General features: G+C 25.3%; 1 protein-coding gene across 2 annotated transcripts in view; it reads left to right on the forward strand.

Annotated features, from left to right (window-relative positions):
- Positions 1–930: 930 nt before the first annotated feature.
- The window catches only part of LOC109594752 (eye-specific diacylglycerol kinase), a 134,905-nt gene continuing 114,112 nt past the window's right edge, over positions 931–21,723 (forward strand). For both annotated transcript variants that reach the window (XM_049964289.1, XM_049964288.1), the window contains exons 1-2: positions 931–1,072; positions 9,583–9,681. The gene's annotated coding sequence lies outside the window, so the exon portion shown is untranslated. The remainder of the gene's footprint in view (positions 1,073–9,582; positions 9,682–21,723) is intronic.

A 21,723-nucleotide genomic window follows, 5' to 3' on the forward strand; every position in this document is an offset into this window, starting at 1 on the left:
GATCTATTAAATTATCTTTATTTAACGAAGATATATCTCTAGTAAATCTCGAGATAAATAATGTTGTTGTCATTGAAACTGAAAAATTTATTTTATATTTCAAGACTTTTGTCATTATTATTCATTTTCAAACAAGTTACCAATTTTCCAAAAATATATAATTTGTGATCCATTAATTAGTACTTTACAGATGAATCTAGATTTTACTTGAGGCTGTTATTCGTAGTAGAGATTGAAATACCTTATATTAAGTTTAAATTTTTATTTTTTAAATACATCAAATTTTATTAATTTTAACTTTTTTAGAAAAACAATATTTTTTAATATTTTTTGTAAAAATTATAAATACAAATATAATATAAAAATATTTTTCAATAAATATATAAAAAGTGTGTGTGATTATTTTTCCTGTTTTTAAAAATTATTAATAAAACTCAAATTTTATTTCTTGTAGCTGTGTATATTGACTCAAATGGTTCTTATTTCGACTAATAAAGTGTTGTTTAAGCTGAGATTCATGCAATTTATTGTTAAGGTTGAAAACGCAATAACTTTCTTGACAACCCAATATAATATCTATTTCTTTTTACGTAATAAATATGAAAAAACATTTCAATTAATAAAATAATAAATAAACCATTCACTTGTTATAAGAGTGAGATTGCGAGCCAATTTTCTCTATTGCAAAAGACATAGTTCGAATATTTCAATTGTCTGCGGTGCGAATTACATAAAAGTTTCGATCTAAATACCACCGAGAGAAGAACAATAGAACGGAATTACATAATTAATGGAACGGGATTGATCCAGCCATTGAAAATTTGAAGTTGTCTGATTGCGAGTGGCACACGGCATGGCACAACAAAAATATGGTTTGTTTATTTTTGGATCGCGCACATTCCCCGTTGGTGTTTGAGTGTGTTTTGGCTGGTGGCTCATCGTCAGCCGATCGCCGCTCTCCGCGCTCCCGTTCATCCCGATTTTATGTAATTCCATCAAGGAAAATCGATAAGAAAACCATTTTATAAATGATAGTGAAAAAGATGTGCGTGGCCAACTGCAGGAAATACAAGTAAGTTTGGTTTGTTAACGTGTTTTCGTGGAGTAAACGAGCCTTTGTTGCCTCCGTCGGTTTGTGTTTTGGTGCGCGTCAAATTTGGATTCGTTCGGTTTTTCAACGTTTATATTGTTATTTGTTATTCAATGTCACCCACACTACGGAGTTTATGATAATTAATAAAGTTTCTGAAATTGGTGTATTGTGAATGATCAGTAAATTCACTGTGGAAATTTTATACGCGACCAAAATCACAACAATTACAAACTTGTAATTGACTAAGGGTATATTCATTCAACTCTGGTTAGAACCGGTTCCTAAATGAAAATTTCTATTTCACAAAATAAATATTTTAACGTAATCTTTATAAAAGACATTTGATAATATTATAATGATAATTGATATTTTACTTTAATTAAAAAAGTTACGACGATTTATAGACCACATTAGGAAAACTTATTTAACAGCTTATACGTGAAATTTTGACTACCGCAATTGCACTTTGACATCTTTAACCTTTTCTGAAATATCGTCGAATACTGAAATTTGACAGATTTCGAAAAAGTGAAATAACCATTTTATTTATTTAACAAGATATATTATTATTTTATTTTATATTTGATATTTCTAATTAATAAACAGTTTTCTAAAAATACATAATTTGTAATATCCTTAACTAACATATTTCTAGTAAGTTTCCTGGACAAATAACATTGCTGTCTATGAAACTTAAAAGAATAACTGATAATCTATTTTAAATCGTACAAATTTGTCATAATCATAATCCATTTTCAAACAAATTATGAATAGTTAAAGTACATTAGTATAATAACTTTTTTATTTATTTAATTTTTTTTTTTGACAAATAGTAAAAATTCTCCAGAGGCTCTTTTTTTCTTAACACATAATTAAATATATCTTTTTAAAATTTTAAAAAACATATTTAATTAGTTATTTTAAATAGAAAAAAAAATAGTTTTACAAAAATATATAATTTGTGACCTATTAAATTATCTTTAACCAAGATAATTTTTTATTAGTTATTTTAAATGGAAAAATTTTCTACAAACACTTTTTTTCTTAATACAAATTTTTAAAATAATATTTAATTTTTTATTATTTATTTTAAACGGGAAAAAATTTTCTAAAAATATATAATTTGTGATCTATTAAATTATCATTAACTAAGATATATAATAAATCTTGTGATAATTAATATTGCTGTCATTAAAGCTGAAAATTATCTATAGTTAAGTTATATTAGTTTAGTTTTATTTGTTTATTTTTGGCAAACAGAATACATTTCGTACAAGCTCTTTTTTAAATAATATTTATTTTTTTAATAATTTTAAATTTTCCAAATATATATAATTTGTGATTATTAAATTATCTTTAACTAAGACATATTTCTAGTAAATCTTGAGATAAATAATGTTGCTGTCATTGAAACTGAAAAATATGACTGATAATTTATTTTGTTTCAAAAACTTTTGCCATAATTACCTATTTTCAAACAAATTATCAATAGTTAGATTCGTTAGTGTAATATTTTATTTATTTATTTATTTTTGGTAAACAGTAAAAATTTTCCACAGGCATTTTTTTTCTTAACACATTGTATTTAAATATAGTCCCTTAAAATTTTAAAATAATATTTAATTTTTTATTATTTATTTTAAACGGGAAAAAATTTTCTAAAAATATGTAATTTGTGATCTATTAAATTATCATTAACTAAGATATATAATAAATATGATATCCTATGTTCAAATAAATTATCTATAGTTAAGATACGTTAGTTTTGGTTTTATTTATTTACTTATTTATTTTTGGCAAATAGTAAAAATTTTATACAAGCTCTTTTTTTAAATAATATTTAATTTTTATTAGTTATTTTAAATTACCTTTAACTAAGACAGATTTCTAGTAAATATATATATATTTAAAAACATCTTTTTAAAATATTAAAACAATATGTAATGTTTTAAAATTTTAAATGGAAATAAGTTTTCCAAAAATATAAATATATGTTTATGTCATAATTTATTTTATGTTTCAAAAAACTTCTCATAATTATTCATTTTCAAACAAATTATCAGTACTTAAGATACATCAATGTAATAATTTATTTATTTATTTACTTATTTATTTTTGGCAAACAGTAAAAACTTTTTTTAGGCTCATTTTTACTTGACAAAATATTTAAATATATTCACTTAAAATTGTTAGAGGATATGTTTTTTTTTATTTCTTATTTCAGATGAAAAAATGTTTATTATAAAATATATAATTTACTATATATTAAATTATCTTTAATCATGATATATTTCTAGTAAATCTTTGTATAAATAATGTTGCTGTCTAAAAAACATAAAAGAATAACTGATAATTTGTTTTAAGTCACAAAAACTAGTGTCATTCTTATCGATTTTCAAACAAATAATCAAAATTAAGGTAAATTAGTGTAATAAATATTTTATTTGTTTATTTTTGCAAACATTAAAAACTTTTTACATACACTTTTTTTGTAACACAAAGCATTTAATATTTTATTTGTTTTCTAAAAACTAATTATTTTTTAAATAAAAAAAGTTTCACATGTTATATTATTCTACGAAAAAGAATGTTTGTAAAAAGTTTATATCGTTTGTTTAGATAAATAAATAAATAATAGGTGTAATACTTTTTAATCTGGTTTGGAATAACTCATAATCTAAACGTATAATCATTTAAATGACGCATTTAATAATTTAAATTTTTATCATTCACACCCATAAAATTAAACTTATTACCACCCATAAAAAACAATAATTTTAATAGAATTTTATAATAAGGAAAACAAAAATAGACATCCATATTTTATTTTTTAACAAGCTGGGAATAGTTAAACCAAATTTAAAATTAACCGTGAGTGCTAATTTAAACACATCCAAAGTTTACCATATTTTTATGGTTGCAAATAAGTGCAGTGTCTATTTAAAACTTAACGAACTCTGAGTTAATAAAAACGACACTAAACTTCTTTGGGCTGTTTAAAATGTAAAGTTCGACCGTTAAACGAATTTATAATTAGAAATCGCCGAAATTATTAGCGACACGTTTAATTTTTACAGTTGAATTGTTTTTGCCTTTACGACCACATGTAAGTGAGAATGTCGCAACACGAATGATTCCAGTTTGTCCTGTCGACATTGAACATTTTACCAGCGCACTGTTTTCGTATCACGTATTTTTATTTAATATTTTCCGAGCATATGTAATGTATTTAAAAGATGGATAGTCTGGCCAATGGCCAAAAGACGCCGACTCTTTCTCTCTCTCACTTTATAATGCGCCCGTTTAATTAATTTAATTGCGGCCCCAGCGTTGTGTCTTATTTTGCTTTTGTGTGTCGTATAGTTGATGACATAAAGGGATTATTAAATAATAATTAAAGCGCACACTGCTATTATTTTTTTTATGAAAGTATGTTATTTTCGTTGTCGTCTACTTGAAATAATTGTACAAATAATTTAATTATTTTCCCTAATAATGTGGCAAAAATAATAATGATTTTATTTCCTTTATGACAAACACAACCACAAACAACTCATAGGAATAAATGAATACTAAATTAAGTTTAATCGTCATCGAAAATAGACTGAATCAATTCGACACTGAGCAAGCCGAACAAACGAAATAAATGAAATAAATAAACGAAATGGATGAGTGTATTGGTTGTGGCAGTGACGAACAGACGGTTCACAATTCCACAATTCACTTTCGGTTGTGCCGTTATGTCTGTCGAACCGGGACGGAAACTGCGCGCACGAAACACGTGGTCGTCGCGCAGAATTTACTCAGTCCATGTTGCTTTGCCGTTCATGTCTTAACGTTCTTCAGCGGGAACTGATTAATCGCCCAGTGCGGGATAAAAGTGGATAAATGATTGAGGAAACGAGATCGGTCGGGTCGCATTTGTTTGGACAGGAAAGTGCAATGGAACGATTGTTTGGAGGTGTGTTCTAATGTGTGTGTGTATGGTTTTCAAGGACGGATTTGTTAATGCGAGATTTTGTTGTTGGATAGTTTGTTTTTATTCGTCTCTAATTAAATACTGTTACAATGGCTAGTAATTCGCAACATTTTCTGCGTTACTTGACTGTCTTTAATACGGACTTGATGAATTTCTCTTAAATATATTTATTAATATCCCAAATAAATATTATTTATATCAATATATAATTTACTTTTTTCCAAATATATCTAATTAAAAGGGCTCAACTGATAGCAATTTTTTGGGTGCCCAAGTCTAAGGTTTTTTCTATTTTTTGGACAATTTAGAAGAAAAAAGGTACTATAAATTAAATTAAAAATTAAACAAGAATATTTTTTCTTCCAAATTGTGTAAACATGTGAGAAGCTTAATAGTTTCAAAAAAAATATTCAGAGAACGTAAAAATCTGGGAAGAAAGAGGTGAAGCCAAAATCCAGAATCTATGTCACTGTAATAATATGGAAAAAGTTTATATTGAATGTATTTTAGAATATTATGTACGAAATTTAAACACGATTGGGCCAAAACTTATAAAAATATGAGTAAAAAATATACAAAATATACTTTTATTATAATATACACATTATAATATATATATTTAGTAAAAAAATAATAATAAAATAATAAATATATATGTACCTATTTATTTCACATGTAAAAGAAAAGGGAATAATTAATATAAAATACTACAAAATGAACTATAATAAAGTAATTAAGATTCACAGATATCAATATATAATTTACTTTTTTCTAAATATATCTAATTAAAAGGGCTCAACTGAAACGCAATTTTTTGGGTGCCCAAGTCTAAGGTTTTTTCTATTTTTTGGACAATTTAGAAGAAAAAAAGATACTATTAATTAAATTAAAAATTAAACAAGAATATTTTTTTCTTCCAAATTGTGTAAACATGTGAGAAGCTTAATAGTTTCAAAAAAAATATTCAGAGAACGTAAAAATCTGGGAAGAAAGAGGTGAAGCCAAAATCCAGAATCTATGTCACTGTAACAATATGGAAAAAGTTATTGAATGTATTTTAGAATATTATGTACAGAAATATACAAAATATGATTTTATTATACACATATGTACTATAGTATGTTAAGTAAAAATTAGTAATAATAAGTAAATAAAATATAATATTTATACATATATTTAAGTATGAACATTATAAAATGTGATCAAAATAGTTAAGAATCATAAAAAAATAAACCTTGTTTAAAAATTAAATTAATAAAATATTAAGTTGTAAACATTGAGAGTAGAAATATATAAAATGCACTTTTAATTTATACACATACAGTTTGACCCATTTGAAAGCGGATCACCCTTCAAAAATAAAAAGGTATCATGTACATATTTAGTAGTTTATTGGACAGACTACTTGACTAAAAAATGAATTCATAATTAGAATGATACTCATGCATATTTTCATGAAATATGGTATATATCTATTTCAGAAGGTGCTTAATCAAGTTGATTAGTTAGATTTTCTATAAAAAAAATGCTAGTATGATTTTCATCAATTTTTATGAATAAAACGTTATCTTGTAGGTTTTAGTTTTAGGACAAAAAACGTGTAATTTACTCTATATTATTTCATGCTTTACAATTGAAAGAAAGGGGTAGTTAAAATGGGACAAAAAGTACAAATTTTATAGGGTTGTCCCGTTTTCAAACGGTTGCACATTTTGTTGTGGGCTAGTTTGTTTTAACTTGTTTCTAATTAAAAACTGTTAAAATGAGAAGTAATTCACAACATTTTTGTTTCTAGTACGGACTGATGGCAATTTTTGGGTGCCCAAACCGATAGTTTTATCTATTTTTTTAGACAATTTAGAAAGAAAAAAGATACTATTAATTTTGATTAACATAGTTATTCTTGAGGTATTTTGGTTTTAATGATTGAAGGAAATTAAAGTGAAGATTAAATCTAATATAAGTCAAAAAAGGTTGTGATAGTCAAAATTAAAAAAGAAAACTTTTTCCTTCCAAATTATGCAAAAATGTGGGAAACTATATAGTTTTAAAAAATATTCAGAGAGCTTAAAAATCTGGGGAAAAAGAGGTGAACCCAGAATCCAGAATATATGTCACTGTAACAATATGGAAAACGTTTATTATATTGAATTTATTTTGGGATAATACTAATTAAAATAATAATTTTTGAAATATAAATTTGAGGGGTTGTATGTTCTTCAGGAGCATCATTTTAGAAACACCTTGTATAAAATAGTTACTACTATAATTTAAACGTAAATGACATAAAAGTAATAAAAATAAATTGCACATAAGGTAACAGTATAAATTACACAATTTTATATAAAATACAAAAATTATGAACATATTTCACATTTAAGACTCTCATTGTTAAATATATTATAAAATGAGACAAAATCAAATCAAATAGTTAAGATTCACAAAAAAAGTTTAAAACTTGGTTTAAAAGTTAAATAATAAAATACTGAGTAGTAAGTATTGATCATAATAATAATAAAATAAAAATTATTTATTTAACATGTAAAGGAAAATAACTGTACAATCAAATACCTAAAATTAAAAAAATGTAAACCTCGTTAAAAATTAAATTAATAAAATATTGAGTAGCAAATTGTAAGAGTAAAAATATACCAAATATAATTTTAATATACACACATGTACTATAATATGTTAACTAAAAACTAGTAACATAAGTAAATAAAATATATTTATGCATATATTTATTTTACACGTAAAATAATACAAGAACGAAATATTATATATAAAATAAAATGTGATCAAGTGGTTAAAAAGCACAAAAAAGTAAACCTTGTTTAAAAATTAAATTAATAAATTACTGAGTAGCAAATATTGAGAATAGAAATATATAAAATGCACATTTACACATACGGTCTGACCTATTTGAAAGGGGAACATCCCCTTAAAAATTAAAAAGCATGAAAATATATACATATTTATTAATTTATTCGATAGACTACTTGATTGAAAAATGAATACATAAATAGAATGTTTTTTATGAAATTTGGTATAAATCTATTTTAGAAGGTGCTAAATCAAGTGGATTAGTTAGATTTTCTATAAAAGAATTGCTAGTATGATTTTCATCAATTTTCATGCCTAAAAATTAACATGTAGGTTTTGATTTTGGGGCAAAAACGTGTCATTTACTCTATATTACATACTTTCATGCTTTACAATTGAAACAAAGATAATTTATACAAAAAGTACAAATTTAACGAGGGTGTCTCACTTTCAAATGGGCTGCACTGTATATTGTAATAATAATAATAATAATAATAATAATAATAATAAAATAAAAATTATATTATTATAATATATATTATATAAAGAAGAAAGTTTTATAAACCTAAAAATTATTTATTTTACGTGTACATTTAGAAAACATTTTAACGTGTTACTCATTATGTATGGAAAATAAATAAAGTGCGAATTATCCATGTAGACCGTAGAAATGAAGTAATGTTGATTTTTTGGATCAATTAGTCTTTTAAATTTGTATTTTAGTTCAGCGAAGAAGAAACTTGAAAAAATAACAATACACTCCGTAGTAATTTAATTAACTCAAGTAAAAAATTTCGCCGATGGCAGGCTGAGGCTGGTGGTAGTAATTTAAAATCATAGGCGTCGATGCCGATGTATGGATCGAACCCCAGTAATTATACGAAAGGTTTTTAATAATAACCTCCAAATTATATAAAAAAATTGTCGCTGTTACCATTTTTTTTAAATTGTAATTTGTTTAGTTTGATCATAGTACATTCTATAAAAAAATAATTAAAAACGTCTAACAAATTATTTGTATTATTAATAAAGTAACTTTTATCAGTTGATAAAGCATGGAGTATAAAAAAGTCAAATATATAAGCAACTGTTAAAAAAATATAAGCTGATACATGATCGATGTGTACTAATACTAATACTAATACTAATACTAATAAAAAACACATTAATATTAATTAATGTATTTTTTATGACCATTTCCATATTTTACGAGGTTAAACATAAAAAGATCGTTTATGTTTGTAATGAAATCTTGAAAATTTATGGATCCCCATTAAAATATTCAATTACAATAAAATAAATATTTGATCAATCAATATAATAAAAAATAATTGAATTAATAATTGAGTTGAATAAATTTACCGTAAAATACTATAAACATAAATTTGAATTAATTATTTAAAAATAATAATTGTGAATTTCAGTTACTACTGTTTTGTATGTTTCCATCATAATTACGAAGGATCGTTGTTTTTTCATCAGCCACATCTTGTTCGATGCATGTAGATATTTTTATTGGGGAGTTAAAATTACATGATTGTAACATTCCCAACATGTACGTTTACACTTTAATCAACGCGTGTAAATCAATACAATGGAAATACAATGGACACAAATGAATGGAAAATCTGTTTCGCTTTTTATGTTGAATTCGAACCTTCGGGTAATTTGTCTGATTTTGTTTCAGAATGAGTGAAAAACCCTGCGAACCGAGCGGGATGTTTTGCGCCCTGGAACCCAATCCTGCGGTACGATTGACACGTCATCGATGGTATCAGTCGCACAGGTAATCATTTGCCGATTTTTTTTATTTCGTAAGCGGTCATACAATTTTCTATACGGGTTAAGGTATCGACTTCGTTCCGAATGAAACTCGATCGAGTCGGTGAAGAAGTGCGAAGAAAAGTTTTCGGGGAATGGCGTACGAACTTTAAACGTACGTAATCGAATTAAACTAGTTTTGGGAAGGAGCGTTTATTGGATCGAACGTTTTACGTTACCGCACGTGTTTTATTTAGGGTAAGTTTTCGGGATTAATTTACAGACATATTGGATTTTAATTAATGTGTCTTGTTGTTCACTTTTTTCTTCCTCGAGCAATTTAATTTAGTTTACGCGTATACGCTTTAATTATTAAAATTAAATAATTTATGTTGGAAATAAGTTTTTTATTTGTAATTCAATGTAGACGAGTAACTCTGACTAACAAATTTCAATTTTAGAAATATAGAAATTTCTCTTACATTTATATAAGGTAATTTCGGTTCGCTGAGCACGAAAATCATTTGGACACATTCATTTGGATAATGGCAAATTTGTATTTTTAGATTATTATTTTACTTGAAGTGGCATCCAGAATGAATATTGAGATGAATAATATTACGTTGAGACGACGATTTAATCAAAGGTTAAATAACTATCTGAGTTACTGCTGATGAACAGTTTAATTTTTGAGGATTTTATGCCACTTTCGTCTTTTAGTTTTTTAATAACAAATACTTTATATTTTTAATCGATTGCTTATGTTTGTAATTACGTTTTGAATCCTGGAAAGCCAAAATTATTTAAAAAATGAAAAAGTTATGTTAAAGACAAGTAAACTCAAAATCTATCTACTATTTATTAATTATATTATTCTTATCAAAATACTCAATGTTGATTGTCTGATTCACATAATATAATTTAGATGCATTTTTTTATAATCATTCGGTATTTAAAGGTATTTAAAATAATGACTCAAGGATTTTACCAAGATATAATTAAGTAGAAAGAATATGTCTATACTTCAGAAAATATGATAGCAGATATTTTTTAATAATAAATAGGGAACATAGAGAAATTCTGGACATGTTCATTAATACTGACAGTCCAACATAATAAATTAATTAATTAATTGTTGCCACATGATTGGTTATTTTTTTACTATGAATATCTAATCAGTCCAGGACAAATACACAGAATTTACACCTTTATTACTAAATAATACGGTTGTCTCAATCTTATCTGAATAATTTAGTTAGATCATACCATTAACTGACTGACCAATTATTCGTCAGAAATCAGTCGTAAAAATAAATAAAAAAAGTTTTAAATTAATTAGTATCACTAGTTTAGTGTTTGTTAAAATACACTCAGTTTAAAAAATCTTGCATCACTATAATTAAATTTAAAATTAACAAAAATGTTTTGTTTACTGTACTTATCATCATATCTGAAAAGAAACCCCTAAAGTGTTTGAACATTAAATAGTTAATATTAAATTAAAATGAAAAAGTAATAGAATACCTTCTATCATCTACGAACTTTATTATTATAAACGATAACAAAATAAGTTAACAATTTAATTTAGTACCTTGTATTTCCAAATTCTTGAGGTATATGAGGCATACATATTCATATATATTAAATAATTATATTTTATAAATTTCTTATATTTTATATATATTATATATTTTATAAATTTTATATATTTATATATTTTTTATACTATATATTGCATATATTTTATATATTCTATATACTTTATATATTTTATATATTTTATATATTTTATATATTTTATATATTTTATAAATTTTTTATATTTATATATTTTATATAATTATATATTTTATATATTTATGTATTTTATATATTTCATATATTTTATAAATTTTGTATATTATATATATATTCTATATATTTTATAAACTTTATAAATTTTATATATTTTATATATTTTATATATTTTATATATTTTATATATTTTATATATTTTATATATTTATATATTTATAAATTCTTGAGGTATATGAGGCATACATATTCATATATATTAAATAATTATATTTTATAAATTTCTTATATTTTATATATATTATATATTTTATAAATTTTATATATTTATATATTTTTTATACTATATATTGCATATATTTTATATATTCTATATACTTTATATATTTTATATACTTTATATATTTTATATATTTTATAAATTTTTTATATTTATATATTTTATATAATTATATATTTTATATATTTATGTATTTTATATATTTCATATATTTTATAAATTTTGTATATTATATATATATATTCTATATATTTTATAAACTTTATAAATTTTATATATTTTATATATTTTATATATTTTATATATTTATATATTTTATATATTTATTTTATATATTTCATATATTTTACAAATTTTATATATTTATATAATTTATATATTTTATATATTTGTATATTTTACATATTTTGTATGTTTTATATATTTTATATATATTGTTTTATATATCTCGGACCGTTTGGGTTTGAAGTGGTCGAGCATTAACGTCCATAAATACGAAATTGAGACATACCTCTTTTTTCGTATTGGTTGTCAGTAGGTCGAATTATAAGTTCTATGTAAATTTGTCCAGATTTCATGACAGGGACATGTGCCAAAGAAGTTTTTCTTCTATACACGATTCCACCTCAATTCCATTCCAATTCGACAATTATGTTCACCTAAAGATAAAATTTTACCATTAAGGTCTATTTTCATGAATATATGGTTTTTAAATATTAAAAATGTCATTATCAGTGAACAACAAAGATTTGAGAACCAATGATTTAAATTACCTAATATTTTTTACATTTTATTTTATAATATGGTTTATAATTTAACTATGGATTTGTTAGTATGCACATTTTTTTATTAAATCTATTGTTCAGTAAGTTTAAAGGTGCAAAATTTAATGTTGAACATTTATTTTTCATAAAAAATTTCTATGTATTTTCCAATCTTACAGTAAACATCTTTTGATTACTGATTAAAATTGAATTACAAATTAAACCCACACTGTAGGTATCGAAGAAATAGAGTAAATGTGGATAAATACCTAACATTTACGTTTCATTTATCCACAATCGGATTGTTACACTCGATCTAAACACTGCGTAAATGATAACAATCAATTACGACTAATTAAATGAGCAGAATAGTTTTCGGTAAATCCGATAGACCGCAACAAGTCGAAATCCGTCGAAAATCAACCAATTAACGCTCCGATTTAATGCGTTTAATCTCCATCGAATCCAACCCTTATCCCGTCTGGACGCGGCACGTTTTAAAATTAGAACGTTTCAAGGATCAAGTGTATGTTTTGTTGATCATTTGGAAAAAGGACGAGAGAAGCACCGTTGTTCATTAGGACGTAACAAGATTCCGATGGCATTAGGGGACATAATCTTATTTAGTTGTGTCTACACAAGGACGCGACTCGCCAACACCGTACGTACCGTTTTTTAGTTGTGTCCGCGACATCCGCATCGTTAAATCATCCTGAGTTTCCCACTAAAGTCCCGCCACAAAATAAGATCGAAATGACCGAAAACCAAGACTCCAATCATGTGGAGAACGGAAACGACGGAGGCGTTTCGGAGGAGGAATCCGAAGATGAGGGGTTAGTAATTTTTTGGTTTTTGCTTCAGCAGATGGTTTGTGTAACTATGTATAAGTACTTGTACGGAATAATAATGTCGTTACTGATGTTCTTGTTTTACGTCATCCTATTTTACTGTTACTGTTTATGCTAATTTATTCTTATTTAGTTTTTATTCGTCAAGTAGACAACTCTATTTACAAGTTGAAATTGTTTTAACTTCTGCAGGTTTCCTCTAAAAGAAAGATTATTGTAATTGTATAATTGTTTCAGAAGAAAACTTGTTTATTAATTTAAATTGAATCTGTACAATTTATATATTTACAAAATTAACCACAAAAAGCCATTTGTGTTTAAAATAATTTTCCGTTTTTCGCAGATTGTTACCGCTAGCAAAAATCGGTTGTCGTGTTCATTTTGACGGCTCAATGAAAGAAAAGTGAGTTAATTTGCTTTACTGTTACAAAGAAAACATTTTCACACGCTGACACAGAATCGAAAGTCACCTTTCGGTAACGAGGGCGTTTTCCGCCCCCGTAAACCGCGCACAAAACAAGACAAGTTGAGTAATAAGAGGTTAAACTCATAATGTACAGACGGTTTAAAATCTGGAACCGACAAAATTGCCTCATTAATTAGAGTTCCCCACCATTTCGTATTCGCACACTTGATTAAAATCTGAACGTGGAAAAATCCATCATACGTAACGCGTGCACGAAAACACTTTTCTCACTTAACGCACTTATTATGCTTATTATGCAGTTCGCACGAACGTTGAGTTTATCTCACGCTAGACTGTTTTTTTTTTGTTAAGTCACACGCGTGCCCGGGAACGTTGCGACAGTCCTGGTCCTCGATTATTCGTTAATTTGTTGAAGCTGTTGTCAGTTGAGTCGATGATGGATTGTGGGAACGTGCGAAAACGAAACGCACATTTCGAGCTAAATGACAATTTCCTTTAACACGTGTCAAGAAAATTAATAATGGGGACAAGCTTTCATGGATTTAAAATTAAATTGTTATAAATTAAGTTGTCACTTCGGAATGTAAGTTGAGTTGTTAAGACAATTTGTAAACTTGAAGAACGAAACTTCTCTGATCAAACCTCCGGATGTGATCCAGACAATCAAATTGAATAATAGATAGACTCTGACAGACACAGAGATTGTCATTGATGAAGATATCTGGGAAGATGACAAACAATTAAGCTACAAATTTACTCAAAAAAATGTTATTTTAGACAATAGAATATACGTTCTGCAAGACCATCAGATATCCAAAAGAAACTTGAAAATGTTAAGTGGAAAGTTCTACCTTACCCTCCATATAATTAAGATATTTCTATATCATTTATTTTGTCATTGTCCAATTTTTTACGTAAAAATTAATTTAATTCTAAGAGGATGTCAAAATTGAATTTGATCTTTTCATCAGTTTCAAGAATTCAGAATTTTTCTTCTCGTAACATGAATTTGCTTGTAGAACGTTGACAGAAAATTATTGATTATTAAACATTAAAAACGTAAAATACTTTTTCTAATACATAATATTATAATATGGGTAAATAAAATGGGATAATAAAAAATCTTTGGAAACATTAAACATCAACGATTTTATAGAAATCATCACGACAGAAACAAATCCTCGGAATCTGAATGAAGAATTGAAGAAGTTTAACATGGGAAACCCACATTCGCAAAACCACATGTCCCATTACAAACTTGAAAATGTTAAGAGGAAATTTCTACCTCATCCACCATATAATTAAAATAATTATGTATATAATATTTTTGTCATTGTCCATTTTTTTACGTAATAATTGAATTCAGAAGGGGAAGTCAAAATTAGGATTGATCTTTTCTTCAGTTTCAAGAATTCAGAATATTTCTTCCCTTAACATGAATTTGCTTGTAGAAAGTTAGCAGAAAATAATTGATTATTAAATGTAAAAAACGTAAAATACTTTATTTACTTTATATTTAGAAACATAAGAAATGAATCTTCGGAATCAGAATGAAGAATTGAAGAGGTTTAACATGGGTAACATGCAAGGAAGCAACAAATTTACTCAAAAAAAGCTTTTTTAGTCAGTAGAATAGACGTTCTGCAAGACCACATGTCCCATTAGATACTCGAAAGAAAGTTGAAAATGTTAAGAGGAAAATTCTACCACATTCACCATATAATTAAGATAATTTTATATGTGAATATCATTTATTTTTGTAATTGTCCATTTTTTTACATAATAACCGAATTCAGAAGGGAAAGTCAAAATTGGCCTTGATCTGTTCATCAATTTCAAAAATTCAGAATTTTTCTTCTCTTAACATGAATCTACTTGTAGAACGTTGGCAGAAAATTATTGGTTATTAAACATTAAAAACGTAAAATACTTTTTCTAATACATAATATTATAAAATGGGTAAAGAAATAATAAAAAATATTTAGAAACATAAGAAATGAATCTTCGGAATCAGAATGAAGAATTGAAGAAGTTTAACATGGGTAACATGCGAGGAAGCAACAAATTTACTCAAAAAAAGCTTTTTTAGTCAGTAGAATAGACGTTCTGCAAGATCACATATCCCATTAGATACTTGAAAGAAACTTGAAAATGTTAAGAGGAAAATTCTACCACATTCACCATATAATTAAGATAATTTTATATGTGAATATCATTTATTTTTGTAATTGTTCATTTTTTTACATAATAACCGAATTCAGAAGGGAAAGTCAAAATTGGCCTTGATCTGTTCATCAATTTCAAAAATTCAGAATTTTTCTTCTCTTAACATGAATCTACTTGTAGAACGTTGGCAGAAAATTATTGGTTATTAAACATTAAAAACGTAAAATACTTTTTCTAATACATAATATTATAAAATGGGTAAAGAAATAATAAAAAATATTTAGAAACATAAGAAATGAATCTTCGGAATCAGAATGAAGAATTGAAGAGGTTTAACATGGGTAACATGCGAGGAAGCAACAAATTTACTCAAAAAAAGCTTTTTTAGTCAGTAGAATAGACGTTCTGCAAGATCACATATCCCATTAGATACTTGAAAGAAACTTGAAAATGTTAAGAGGAAAATTCTACCACATTCACCATATAATTAAGATAATTTTATATGTGAATATCATTTATTTTTGTAATTGTTCATTTTTTTACATAATAACCGAATTCAGAAGGGGAAGTCAAAATTGTGCTTCATCTGTTCATCAGTTTGAAAAATTCAGAATTTTTCTTCTCTTAACATGAATTTACTTGTAGAGCGTTGGCAGAAAATTATTGATTATTAAACGTTAAAAACGTAAAACGTTCTAATACATAATTACATGGGTAAAAAATAATGAGAAAAAATTATTGAGAAACATCTTCTTTAGTCGATAAAATGGACGTTCTGTAAGACTACATGTGTCATTAGGTACTCAAAAGAAAAAAAGAAGAAAATTAAGTGTAAAGTAGGTAAGTAAGAAAATCTTCTTTAGTCAATAAAATAGACATTCTGTTTATTTAATTTTATTTTATTTATTAAAATATTCATTACAAAATTGAATTGAATCAAGAAATATTTAAGAAATCAATCCGGCATCACCGTTTTTTTTAATTAAAACTTAGTTTAAATAAATTCTAAATTGAGGAATATATTTTTTATATATAGTACTATTGTCAATATCATTTCAGTTTTTAATGACTTTCATTAATTATATCATTATATTTATTATGAAAAATAAAAAATCAATAATTACTTAACAAATCTGTCTGGCAACATTGTTTAATATTTATTTTTTAAGTAATAATAATAATTTATAAATTCCAAATATAAAATAATCTTTTTTATCTTAGTACTATTCGTATTGTCAATGTTATATCAGTTTTTTTATTGTTACTTTATTAATATATTTATTACAAAAAAGAAAAAAATCAATAAGAAATGTTTAAGAAATCAGTCCGGCAACACCGTTTATATTTTTAGTTAAAATTTAGTTTAAATAAATCCCAAATTGAAGAATATCATTTTTTTTTCAAGTACTGTTGTCAATATTGTTTCAGTTCAGTTTTTTTTTAGTCAATAAAATAGACATTCTGTAAGACCACAACTCACATTAATTATTCAAAAGAAACTTTAAAATATTATGTTTCATTCCTTTCACCATATATTTCATTTGTATGTATATCATTTATTTTTGTGACTGTCTATTTTTATTGATTTAATTCTGAAGAGAAAGTCAGAAATAAGATTGATACTTTCTTCAGTTTCAAGAAAAATTTTTCTTCTCATAGGATGAATTTACATGTAGAACGTTATCAGAAAATACTGATCATTAAATGTTAAATTATTTTGCTCAAAGAAATGAAAAAAAGGCAAATAAATAAATATTTTATTCCCAACATTTTTAACCTTTAACATTTTTAATTTAATTTTTTATTCAGTCTAATTAAAAATAAATCCATTCAAACTGCAATTTAATTGTTACGCAGAAAATAGTGCATTGTGCGTGTGCTGATAAAAACGCCGGTGCAACCGAAACGAATGAACAATGAAAAGTGCATGCAAAACACGCGGCATGTGCACGACATTTTTCAAATTATGATCGATATTCCGGGTTTGTTTCGTTGTGCACACGTGAAACTTGATTGGTGATCCGATGTCACTTCGCATTGTGACATTGTAGTCTGGGCCTTTTGTAGTCGATTAAAAATTTCAAAATGAACAGAATATCCGTGATTGTTTTGTCGCGTTGCCTTCAACGTCCAAAACATGGACAATCTGTTTATTCGATTGTAAATGATGTTAAAAAAAATGTTGTTTCTTTTCATCCCGGATTGATTGTTCGCATTTTCGTGACAGGTTCATTTTCAGGAACAACGTATTTACGTTAATGGGGTCGATGTTTAAGTGTAACAGGAACATGTTCGTTTATAATTTATATCGACACGTCGATCGGGGAGTACATTAAATTTTCCTACGAGTACGCCAAACTCAGATAAGGAAATCTACCACGAGAACCATTATATGCATTACATGAACTGTAAATAGTGTTAACAAAGACCCGTTGGGATCAGCAAGAGTAAAAGGGAAAATGAGAGTTGTTGGAAAACGAGGCCCTCATTAAGGGATGAACGTTTTCAATTGGAATGTCCAGTTCGGGACAGTATTATGGTGGTTTTGCGGTTCGAAACATGTCACTAACACTTTTGACCATATTACAGAGGGATACTTCAAACTCGTAACCTAACGAATTTCTTGGCTCAAACGCAAATCATACAAACGATATCGTACTACAATAATACTATGTAACTAATTAATTAGGGGTTAGTTTTATTACTTTGTAATCAAAACCTTCTATATGCATTATTTTCATCATTATGGTATATGGTATATATGGTATACTAATTTTTCACATTGATTGATTGATCTTAGAGTATTTTAATAACTTTTATATATTTGTAACTATATGTATGTAAAATAATTTGTACATATTGATATATATGTAAATATTGTCTTAATACTGAATAATAAGTTTAAACTTGCAAAATTTCATTGGAGGTTGATAGAGAATTAAAATAGATACAAATTAAAAACTTTTGTTTTTTCAAATTGAATTTTATTATTTTTTGAATTATACATCTGAATGTATTGTAGTTTGAATGGTTTTCGTATATTTTTACTTCAATGGCGTGTATTTTGGTTTAGATGCTTTAAATTCATTTTAAACTTATATTTTTTTTTTTAAATTTTGTTTATTGTATATGCTTTGCGAAAAAATATTCAAAAAGGCCAATTTATACATATTCATGTTATTGGTCAAATATGATATTTGAAAGTATTCAAATTACGCTTGTGAAAATATGCGTTATTAAAAATGGAAAAAGGTGAACGCAAATATCAAACATATTGTTTAATATTTTGGAATGAAACTTCATACTCTTTATTAAATTTTTAATTTTACAATTGTTGGTAATACATGAAAAAACAAATAGAAAAGGATCCATAATTTTGCCTATAATTCAAAAATTCATTAAAATTCGTATTTAAAAAATAAAGCTCATTGAAATGTGCATTGAATATGCAGATTGATTTTTTTTACTTTTATGTAGATTTCTAATGAATCAATGATGAATCAGTTTTTACAACATGTTTATATGTTTATTTACAACCTTCTGTTATAACACATTAAGAAATATTTAAAAAGTCTGTCTGAAACAATGTTTATATATATTGTTATTAAGGAATAATAATTTATAAATCTAAAATTTAAGATTATCTTAGGTATTACTCATATTGTCAATGTTATTTCAGATTTTATTTAATTTTATTTTATTTATTAAAATATTCATTACAAAATTGAATTAAATCAAGAAATATTTAAGAAATCAATCCGGCAATAACGTTTTTTAATTAAAATTTAGTTTAAATAAATCCCAAGAAGAATAGTACTATTGTCAATATCATTTCAATTTTTAATGACTTTCATTAAATATGTCATTATATTTATTATAAAAAAGAAAAAATCAAGAATTACATAAAAAATCTACCTGGTAACATTGTTTAATGTTTACTTTTTAAGAAATAATAATAATAATTTGTAAACCTCAAATTTAATATAATCTTTTTTATCTTAAGTACTATTCATATTGTCAATGTTATTTCAGTTTTTCTATTTTTATTTTATTTATTAATATATTTATTGCAAAAAAAAATGATCCAGAAATATTTAAGAAATCAGTCCGGCAACACCGTTTATATTTTTAGTTAACATTTAGTTTAAATAAATCCCAAATTGAAAAATATCTTTTTTATCTTAAGTACTGTTGTCAATATTATTTCAGTTTTTAATAACTTGTATTAAATATATCATTGTATTTATTATAAAAAAGAAAAAATCAATTAAGATTTATTAACAAAATCTGTTTGTTTTTTATTTCATTTTGTTAATTTCCTACAAAAAAATTCAACTAAACAAAATTCAAAAATTCTGTCGGGTAACACCCCCTATATTTTTAGTATAACTTATGAATCTTAGATTTAAGATTATCTTTTTAATCTTAAACACCATGTTATTTCAGTTATTATTTATTTTTAATTTATTTAATATTACACCTAAATCTCTTGAATTTCATTTAACACGAGTTACAACGAAGGAAAAGCATTTCTTTTTACACGAATTGTTTTATTTTATCACGATTTACAATACTCTATGAAGTTTTATATTAAATGAATTCCAGATATTATTTTTTTTTTCAAAGTATAATTTATTTTTTATAATATTTTTAATGAATTAAAATGTGTAAGCATAAAATAAATTGAGTGAATTGTAATAAAAATATTGTTTATATCTAATTCTCTTTTTACACGACTTTTTTGGGAACATGTAAAATGAGAATTATTATTATTACAAAAAAAGAAAGGAATAATCAAGAAATATTTAAAAAAATCTGCCTGGCAATACTGTTTATATTTTTATTTATTTTTTTTTATTCATTTTTATTTATTAATATATTTATTATAAAAAAAATCATTCAAGAAATATTTAAGAAATCAGTCCGGCAACACCGTTTATATTGTTAGTTAAAATTTAGTTTAAATAAATCCCAAATTGAAGAATATATTTTTATTTCAAGTACTGTCGTCAATATTGTTTCAGAATTATTTTAAAAAAAAGAGAATTAGGTGTATATTTATTACAAAAAAGAAAATAATAATCAAAAAATATTTAATATCATTGTCGATATTATTTCAGTTTTTATTGATTTTTATTTTATATGGTTTTTAATATTCCCTACCTACCGTATGGAAATATAATATACTGAGAAATATCGGGCAAAAATAAAAAATCTGCGATGTGTCATTTGTTTTCGCCATTTGGGAAGTACTCTATATTAGTTTTGTTAACTGACAAATGTTGTCACACTATTTTAATAATCTGCAACTAAACGACGTCCTTAAACAAATAATTCTCCAAAATTACCTTTTGTTTTCACTCGTACTTTGATTTGTATTTGAAATAAATTGAAAATTTGGCGGATGCGCCACAAAATTTAGTACCCGGTCGTAAAACAAATAATGTCGTTCACGCACACAAACGCGAACTAACGTGAAATATCGATTCGTTCAGCGCACAATTAATTTTTAAACAAGCCAGTGAAATATTTGCCTTACTGTTGCCATCGCTAAATATTTCACCGTTCCAGGTGGGCGAACTAATTTAATGTTTAGAAGACGTCTGTGAAAGATGTCGGGAGCACCACATTCGTTTCCGCTAATAATACCAAGACAGTTTGACGTTTCCCACCGATGAAAAGGAACACGTAACTGAATTTATTCGTGCCGTTCATTCAGTTACAACAAATTTTATCTGAACATTGTTATTCATGTTTTATCGGAACGGCGACAAATTCTAATCAGTTC

The sequence above is a fragment of the Aethina tumida genome, chromosome 3 (genome assembly GCF_024364675.1).
Source record: "Aethina tumida isolate Nest 87 chromosome 3, icAetTumi1.1, whole genome shotgun sequence".
NCBI lineage: Eukaryota > Metazoa > Arthropoda > Insecta > Coleoptera > Nitidulidae > Aethina > Aethina tumida.